We start from the raw sequence: 9,848 nt of genomic DNA, 5'->3' as shown, positions 1-9,848 counted from the left end.
CATTTGTAAGGAGTCTGGCTCACGCGACCTATCCCGCAAACACCAATCCTCCCGACACCTAACCACCCCCCCCCCGCCGTCCCCCCCCCAACCTCTCCACACAGAATCCCACAATCACACTCACAGTGTAGCAGCTCCTCGCCCCAGAGGCCCAGCAAGGCCCGCGCCCCCTTCAGGAAAGGCAGCACCTGACGCCAAACCAGGAGGTGAACTGCGCATGCCCCGAGTGCAAAGCTGCGGCCCTCTCAGAGCTCAGAGGGGAATTGGAAGAGGGCAGGGGCTTCAGGGTGCAACCCTGGGGCGACGACTTGACACCTGCCGAGGTCGAAAGGTGTAGCAATACTAGCATCCTCCCAACTGAACGTCTTCGGGGCCATTTGTTCTCCCCAGCAGCTGTAAAGTGTCCAAAATTTGACCCACGAGACCACCATTGCCTGTTATGGGAGCCTTTTCCTTGAAGAGTAGCTGCAGGGCATTATTCTCTCTTTCTGGATCAGCTCATCAGCATCTTACCTGGGGGCGGTGACTCCTTCACTTTTTCTTTCTTTCCTTTCTTTTCTTTCTTTCTTTCTTTCTTTCTTTCTTTCTTTCTTTCTTTCTTTCCTTCCTTCCTTCCTTCCTTCCTTCTTTCTTCTTTCTTTTTTTCTTTTCCTTCTTCTTTCCGTTACTTTAGTTCTTCTTCTTCTTCTATTCCTTCCTTCCTTCCTTCCTTTCTTCCTTCCTTTTTCTTTCTTTCCTTTCTTTCCTTTCTTTTCTTTCTTTCTTTCTTTCTTTCTTTCTTTCTTTCTTTCTTTCTTTCTTTTTTCTGGCTTGTCAAGTTTTAGTCACTTCAAAACCTTAGAGACAGTTCTAGTCTGGGGTAGAAGGTGGCCTCAACCCTCAACATCCAGAGTGGCTCTGATCTTATCCCTTCCTCAAGCAGGACAAACCAGACCTCCTTCTCCAGCTGCAAGCTGGAGGTCAAGGCCTGACTGTGGTGGGGACCTTGGGCCTCCAAATGCTCACCCCAGAAGAAAAGATTTGGTTCACTGTAATGGAAGATCAAAGTCTAGGCCTCTCCAGCTTTCCTTCACCCTGAAAGAGGGGCAGGGAAGTGTCAGCTGCTCTTTGGGGGCAGAGGGAGGAAACACCCATTTCTCCATCTGGCTGCAGGGAGGAGGGACACAGGACAAGAGGAGCCTATCTGTAGCCTTTGGTTCTGCCAGCTTCTTGAGGTGGCTGGGCTGGGGCAAGAGATGGGGGACAGCTGTCTGGCCCGGATCTTCTCAGGCCAAGGTGGGAATGGGGGCCACTTTAACTTTTAACTTTGTTTTAAAGTTTATTTCCTTTCACTTCTTAAATAAACACACACACACACACACACACACACACACACACACGGCTTTTTTGTGGAGTTGGAGATCCACTTAATCTGTGGGCAGTCTGGCTTCCCAGCATCACTCCTCATCAAAGTTCTGACTCAGGAGGAAATTGGCAGCCAAGTCCTCCCCTCCCCCCACCCCCCAAGAGAAAGAGACCAGGATTAACAGATTCCCTGAGAAGCCCAGGGCCTTCAACCTCCTTATAGCTTCCTTCTGTGGCTTCACCTAGAGGTAGTTCATCTGCAGGGCCTCCTTGTCTATGGACCTACCTCACTCTCCACATCTGCCAGCTCTCCAGCGGTCTCATGTAGCATCTGGATGAATTGCCCCTGTTGTTGGCTAATTGCTGCAAAAGCTGAGGGTTCCTCTAGCCCAGAGCTGAATGAAGAGATAAGCCTGGATTTTTAACCCCCTGCTGACATTCCACAGCAAAAACCAACTTCATAGAGTAAAAGGCTATAAATGAGCAATGAGCATTTCTCAGCCAAGTATTTTTTTGTCTGCTCACTTACATTGGCAGAGATTGCATGATCTTTAGTGGGTAACATTTTATTCATACACTGTAACATAGATTCTGACCAAACTTTTGTGTAGAAGTTATGGCTGTAAGCACTGGGGAGGCAGCAGTGAAAAAAACAAAAAAACAAAACAAACAAAAAAAAACACAACTCCTATCTTTCTCTTATGCTTACATTTGAGTTGGGAAAAAGAAAATTTAAATTATGGAAAAATTTCTTTGATGTTTAAAATATGTGTGTGTGTGTGTGTGTGTGTGTGTGTATAATTTACACCTACATGCACATATACATACCTTTATTAACACATTTATTAAACATTGACACTTTGGACTTTAGGAAACAAGTTTTAACGTCATTGGTTAGATAGGTATTAGAAAAATATGAAACATTTACACAATAGTTAATTAGGAAACTAGCTTTTACTATAACACAAGGTAGATAAAGCCATCTTAAAATTGTTAAGCATTGCATGCTTTTCTGCCATGGGAAAAACTTATTAAAGCAAAATTAATTATTAATAACAATATATTGTTTGAAATAAAATACAGAGGGTTTCTTAAGGTTTTTGAACAAGGACACTATTCATACACTAAAAAGCAGTAGTCTGAGTTAAGGTCAGAGTATCTCCTGATTAGTGAATTTAATGAATATTATTTGGGTGAGTTTATATCTCAAGTGTTGAGTGCACAGAAGGCTTTTTGCTCTATTTTTTAAATTAAGTCAGTTTCAATTCAGTTCTCAGAAAACTGAGGATAGATAAATTACTGACATCTTGATAAGTCAGGAATAATGCCTAAAGTATAACTTGCACATTTTATCTATAGGCATCATCAGTTCTTAATTTGCAACTGTAAACGTTGACCCTATTTTACTCAATAGAAAATTGTGTTCAAATGGATCTACTCTAAGGGCATGAAATAATGTTTATAATATAAATAGGAGATGAATTTTACTCATCTTGCCTTCTCTTTAAGTGTGTTTAAATTTAAATCAGGATAGCTCAGGATTAAATGAATAACAAAGCAAAAAATGCAGTTTTTCCCTCTCTACAAAGGGCCTGAGCTCAGCCTGCACACTACAGAAATACTTTGATTACCTGCAGACCTTTGCCAGATAAGGCAAGAGTCCAGGGCACTAGCTCCTTATCTCACTCCAGCTTATTCTAAGGATGTAAAATTTGGTGCAGATTCCCAACTCATAATGCTTCAAAGTGTATACCTTTGCTACAGCTGTTTCTGTGAGCCAAAGGTAAAATAATGAGCTATTATTGAAGAGAGCTGGGGAAGTCCCCAAACAGCAAAAGATGGTGTGACCATCGCAAAATCCATTGACTTAAAGGCTAAATATAAAAAATATTGGTGCTAAACTTGTTTGAGATGTTGCCAGTAATGCAAATGAAGAGGCTGGGGCTGGCACAACTACTGCTGGTGTACTGACATGCTGGGTTGCCAAGAAAAGCTTCTGGAAGGTTAGCAAAGATGCCAATCTAGGGTAAATAAAGAGAGGTGTGATGTTATCTCTTGATGTGGTAATTGCTGAATTTAAGAACCAGTCTGGGGCGCCTGGGTGGCGCAGTCGGTTAAGCGTCCGACTTCAGCCAGGTCACGATCTCGCGGTCCGTGAGTTCGAGCCCCGCGTCGGGCTCTGGGCTGATGGCTCAGAGCCTGGAGCCTGTTTCCGATTCTGTGTCTCCCTCTCTCTCTCTGCCCCTCCCCCGTTCATGCTCTGTCTCTCTCTGTCCCAAAAATAAAAATAAACGTTGAAAAAAAAATTAAAAAAAAAAACAAAAACAGTCTAAACTTGTGATGACCCTGGAAGAAATTGCTCAAGTTCCAATGATTCCTGAAAACGGAGACAAAGAAATTGATAACATCATTTCTGATGCATGAAGAAGGCTGGAAGAAAGGGTGTTACCAGATTAAAGAATGAGAAGTACTAAATGGTGGAGTAGAGATTATTGAAGGCATGAGGTTATATTTCTCCGTACTTTATGAATACATCAACAGATCAGAAATGTGAATTCCAAGATGCCTATGTTTTGTTGAGTGAATAGAACATTTCTAGAATCCAGTAAATTGTATCTGCGTCTGAAATGGCCAATGCTCACCAGAAGCCCTTGGTCATAATCACTAAAGATATTGATAGAGAAGGTCTAAGTACATCAGTTCTGAATAGGCTAAAAGTTGGTCTCCAGAGTGTAATGGTCAAAGCTCTTGGTTTGGGTGACAGTAGAACCAGATTAAAGACATGGCTACTGCTACTGGTAGTACTATGTTTGGAGAAGGATTGACTAAATCTTAAAGATATTAAGCCTCAGGACTGAGGAAAAGTTGGAGAAGTCATTGTGATCAAAGATGATGCTATGCTCGTGAAAGGAAAAGGTGGGAAGGCTCAAATTGAAAGCTGTATTCAATAAATCATTAAGCAGTTAGATATCACAACTAGTATATATGAAAAGGAAAAACGAAATGACCATCTGGCAAAATTCTCAGATGGAGTGGCTATGCTGAAAGTTGGTGGGACAGATGGTGTTGAAATGAATGAAAAGAAAGTTACAGATGTCCTTAATGCTATGAGCTGCTGTTGAAGAAGGCATAGTTCTAGGAGGGTTTTGTTCTCCACTCTGGTACATTCCAGCCTCGGACTCAATAACTCCAGCTAATGAAGATCAAAAATCAATATAGAAATTACTAAAATAACACTCAAAATCCCTGCAATGACCATTGCTAAGAAGATAGGTGTTGAAGGATCATTGATAACTGAGAAAATTATTCAACGTTCCTCAGAAGTTAGTTATGACACCATGTTTGGAGATGATGTGAATATGATGGAAAAATGAATCATGGATCCAACTGTGGTTGAAAAAACTGTTTTAGTGGATGCTGCTGGAGTGCCACTCTGTTAACTATAGCAGAAATTGTCGTCACAGAAATTCTCAAAGGGAAGGATCCTGAAGTAGGTGGAATGGGTGGAACAGCAGGTGGCATGTTCTAATTCCTGGAGTAGTTCATTGCTGCTATTAGTGAACTAAAAGAGAAAGCTCAAGGCAGTGCCCTTCACCACTAACTTCAGGGAAGTCAATTGAAGAAAATGACTGAAGAAAAGGCTGGCTGATGTTGAAGAAAATCTCTATAGCCATGAGTTACTGATTTCAGTTGACAGTCAATAATGGTTTGCTGCTGTCATCTTCCATGCTGAAAAATAATTTATTTTACATTTTTAATAAAAAGACATTTATACATTCCTAATAACTGAGCGCAAAAGCCATGTTCCAATGTACCCCTTTCAATTGAAATTGCGAGGCATTTTTACTACACTTAACTCTTCTGTTAAAATCAGGATTTTAACACTTGCCATCACATGAGAAGTTAAGAAACAGCCTTTCTGTGGAGAATAACAGTTGTGTGCAAGGTAGAGAAATATTCAATTATGTGACAATACTTGGGTAATAAAAATTTGTTTCCAGTTAAAAAAAATTTAATTTGATTTGTAAAGAAAATCATATTTTATTTTTGGCATAACCATAAATATTTCCTCAATAAATGTGAATTTTATTAGTAAATGGAATGGGTATTCTTGTTGCTTAAAATTGTGTATAACATGGAAATACAATATATTTTGGTAGGTTAAAAATCTGGGAAATTATTTCTGTGAATGGTAATTGATTTTAGCAATTAATATGTCACTCTGATTACTAATGTAAAAAATGAAAACCTTTACCCCATATTTAGACAGAAATAAATTTTCATGCAGAAATGGAGAAGCCATATATGTACAACCCTCAATATAATTAATCTGCATATGCTAAAAATATTAGACTCTAATTAACACTTTAGGGCTATTTAATCTCTATTATGCCAGTGGAAAAATTAAAACATAGTATATCAGTCTTAGAAGAACTCAATTATTGAAGCACCAGAATTCCTGCCATAATTTTTATTCATTTTTAGTATATTAATAATTTTTCTAAAATAAGTATTTAGAAAGCATATTATCAAGGAAAGCAATGCTCCAGAACTGAAAAAGACATAATCCTTACCTTCCAGTTTAAAAAAATAGAAAAAGCATGCAAAAATGTTCAATACTAGTTTCCTAAATGTCATATCTGAAGAAACTGTAATGAGAATATAAGAAAGGGAATTGGATTACGCTGGTCCCTTTTGGTGAAAGTGTAAGAAGTCCAACTCAAATTATTTTAAGGAAAAAAAATACTCTTGGCTCATATAACTGCAAAGATAAAAAAAATCAGACTAAGTATAGTCTGGACAAGGATGGATCTAGAAACATAAAAGAAACAAAACTATCTCAGCTCAGATTCCTTCTCTTTGCTTTATTGTCAAACAGCCTATTGCAATCTAATAGAAAATGTGAATCTTGAGGGTTGCTATCTCAAAGAGTTGATATGATTGGAAATTCCACATTACAAAGCTTATATGAAGATATGGAGAATACTTGAGCAGTAGTTGCATGTTGAAGATCGGGTGTATAGATTGCCAGATGGGCAGTATGACAGTGGTTTAAATTGAATGTTGTAGTTAGTAGATGCTGCTTTAAATTCTACACTTGTGTTCCTAAGCTGAATGATCTAGGGCAAATCATTTAGCCACTCAACATGTCTTACAGGGCACAGGCCTTGCCAAATAATAAAGGCTTGAATACTGTTGGTCAATGTTATTGTCATTATTAACTTACTAGAACCATTGCTTGAGGAGGCACATCTTTTGCAAAGTGTAAAGTGTTGTGGAGATAGAGATAGGAAGTCAGGAGGAGAGGTTATTTTATTCCCATAAGGATATTCTATGATCTCCTAAAACACTGGATTTCCATAGAATTTCTATTGACATTCACCACCACATCTACTTACTTACCACCATTTGAATCTCATACATGTCAACTGGATCATTGCACTCAGCATATAAATCTGAAGGTATTTCTCTAGTCTGAAAAATATTCTGAGGGGTGCCTGGGTGGCTCAGTCAGTTAAGTGTCCCACTCTTAATTTCAACTTAGGTCATGATCTCACAGTCGAAGATTGAGCCCCGTGTTCTGCTCCAAGCCTGCTTAAGATTCTCTCTCTCTCTCTGCCTACCCCTCTCCCTCACACACTCTCTCTCAAAAAAAAAAAAAAAAAATATGTTGAATACATCTCTCTTTTTACAAATAAAAGATTTGTTCTTACTCAATATCACCATTTACTCTACTTCCATTTTGTTTTAATCCCATTCTGATAGTATTGTAATGTTTTCCTACACTCAGGTAAAAACTGTAATATTGTAAGCCCTTGGTAGTGGAACTGTGAGGGTTTAAGTCTATTCAGTTTTATTAAATAACTATTTTGCCAAATAGTTATTCAAAGTAGTTGTAACAATTTAATTTGCATTTCTAGGGTTAGTGGATAAGGGATTCTGATAGTGTGTATTCTTGCCAGCCTTGATAGTGTTAAGTCTTTTGTTTGTTTTGTTTGTTTGTTGTTTGTGCGTGTTTAATTTTGGTCACAATAATAGAATGATAAATCATAATTTTGAAATTTGGTGATTACTAGTATAATTGAAAGTAACCTTATATAATTATTTGTGTATTAATTTTTATTTTATTTTAAATGATTTACTGAATATCTTCATAAATTTTGAATATTAATTGCTTGTATGCATTAAAAATATTTTCTTTATCATATTTTGATACAAAGAAGGTTTTAATAATAAGTAAATCAACTTTATCAGCTTTTCCATGATGGCTTATGCTTTTTATCTTCTTGTTTTAAAAATCCCCCTTCCCTGAAATCACAAATATATTCTTTACATGGATGCCTTTAAAACTTCTGAAGCTTTTCAACTTAAAAATTTTAATCTGGGACACCTGGGTGGCTCAGTTGATTGAGTGGGTGACTCTTGATTTTGGCTCAGGTCATGATCTCAAAATTTGTGGGATCAAGCTCCAGCTCCCATCAGGCTCTGTGCTGACAGTACAGAGCCTGCTTGAGATAGCCTCTCTCTCCCTCCCTCTCTCTCTCTCTCTCTGCCCCTGCCCCACTTGCTAAAAATGGAAGAAGGAAATAATTGTGAATGAACATAAAGGCAACACTTTGGGGTGGTGATAATATTCTGAAACCAAATTTTCATCATGGTTGCACACCTATATACATTTTCTGAAATAACTAAAATGTATACTTAAATAGATGAGTATTATGGTAGTTAAATTATACCTAAATAAAGCTATTTTTAAAAATGAGTCAATAGAATCTTTCATATTTATAGAATAAAGAAGCAAAAGCAAATGATATCAACATATGCTTAAAAGGTATTTAAGATAATTCAATATGCATTAATGATAAAAATCTCTCAGAAATTTCAGAATGGAAGAAAACATCCTTAATCTGACAAATAACATCAACAAAACTTACACCTAACTTCACACTTAAAAGAAGACTAAATAGCTTCTTCCTTGTAATTTGAAACAGGTCATGGACACCTAGTGTCACTCTTCTTATTTAAGATTTCACTAGAAGTCCTAGCCAATATTATAAGCAAAATAAATTAAATAATTAAAATGCATTTAGATTTAAAAGGAAAAATTAAGACTGTTATATTCACAAAAGACATGCTTGTTTACACAGAAAATACTAAGAAATGTACCCCAAAGTTCCTAGGAATAAAAAACATCGTCCAACAGACATTTATAACATTCTCTTAATAAATTCTGTATTAACAGAATACAAGGTCTATATGTTGATTATATTTGTTGTATTTATTAGCAAAGATGAATTGAAAGCTTAAATAAAGTGTTACCTTTAAATTGCTCCAAAAGTTAGATACTTTGGTCAAAATTCTAACATGTGTAGGATTAGTACATTGAAAATTATACAAAGCTGATAAAAGAAATAAAATACATAAGTAAATGGAGAGACATATCATGCTCTTGGACTTGAAACCTGGATGTAATTATGATATTAATTCTCTCAAATTGTTCCATAGATTAATGAAATCCCAGCAGGACTTTGTGTAGATATCTACTATCTGGATCTAAGTTGTTTATGGAACACAAAGTTACTGTTATAGCTAAAATGATTTTAAAAAAGAATAAAGCTGGAAATCTCTATATCTGATTTTAACTAAACTATATTTATCTACAGTAATCAAACTGTTAAGGGTGAGAAAGAGTCTGCATTGTATGAATAGAGGTCCTTGGATTCCCCATGGAGAAGATTTAGGTGAGATCCACTCTCAGAATAAAGACAGCCAGAGGAAGTAGCAAGCACAAAGCAGCTTATTAAAGAGAAAGTACATTTTCAAGGCCGGAGAGCCGGCAGGTTCTGCAATATAGAACAGGCCCCTAGGTCGTTTTGGAATTGGATATTATTGGGTCTCTCTGGGCTAAGACATACAGTGGGGTGGTCTCTAATCCTTTGGGAAAGTTGTCATACAGGTGGGGAGGGGGAGTTTTTGATGCTACAAGCTTTGTAGCAGGGGGGTCAAGCAGCCTTTCTCCATCTGGTTGGGCTGCTCCCGCAATGTAAATGTATTATAGTGACTCTAGGGGTTCCCATGGGGCAGAGGTGGAAGAGGAGAGAGCATGTTCTGCATCTGAAGCTCTTGGTCTGTCAGGCCCAAGGTCTCAGACGCCAGAAGGTCAGGATGTTGGGCTCAGGGACTTACAATGTGTTGCTAATTTATCAGCAGCAGCATTGCCTCCAGCTCTTGTCTAATTCCCCTTCATGGACTTGGGACACTGACTCGGGCCTTGTTCCACTGCTCTTGTCTAGCTTCTACCTAACAAAACTAGTGTAATCTTTGTGAGAGGATAGACATACTGATGTGCAAAATAGAATAGAGTCCAGAAATAGACATGTAGAAACATAGTCAATTGATTTTCACAAAGGTGCAAAGATAATTCAATGGAAAAAGGATAGTCTCTGCAACAAATTGTGGCATAACAACTGAATATCAATATACAAAAAACAATTGAACATGAT

General features: G+C 37.7%; 1 pseudogene; it reads left to right on the top strand.

The window, feature by feature from the left end:
- Positions 1-1,235: 1,235 nt before the first annotated feature.
- Positions 1,236-4,873, top strand: LOC115518744 (annotated as a pseudogene).
- Positions 4,874-9,848: the final 4,975 nt, after the last annotated feature.

This window comes from Lynx canadensis, chromosome B4 (genome assembly GCF_007474595.2).
Source record: "Lynx canadensis isolate LIC74 chromosome B4, mLynCan4.pri.v2, whole genome shotgun sequence".
In the NCBI taxonomy this organism is placed as follows: domain Eukaryota; kingdom Metazoa; phylum Chordata; class Mammalia; order Carnivora; family Felidae; genus Lynx; species Lynx canadensis.
Note: the sequence above shows the minus strand (reverse complement) of the source record. Positions and strands in the feature narration are given on the sequence as shown.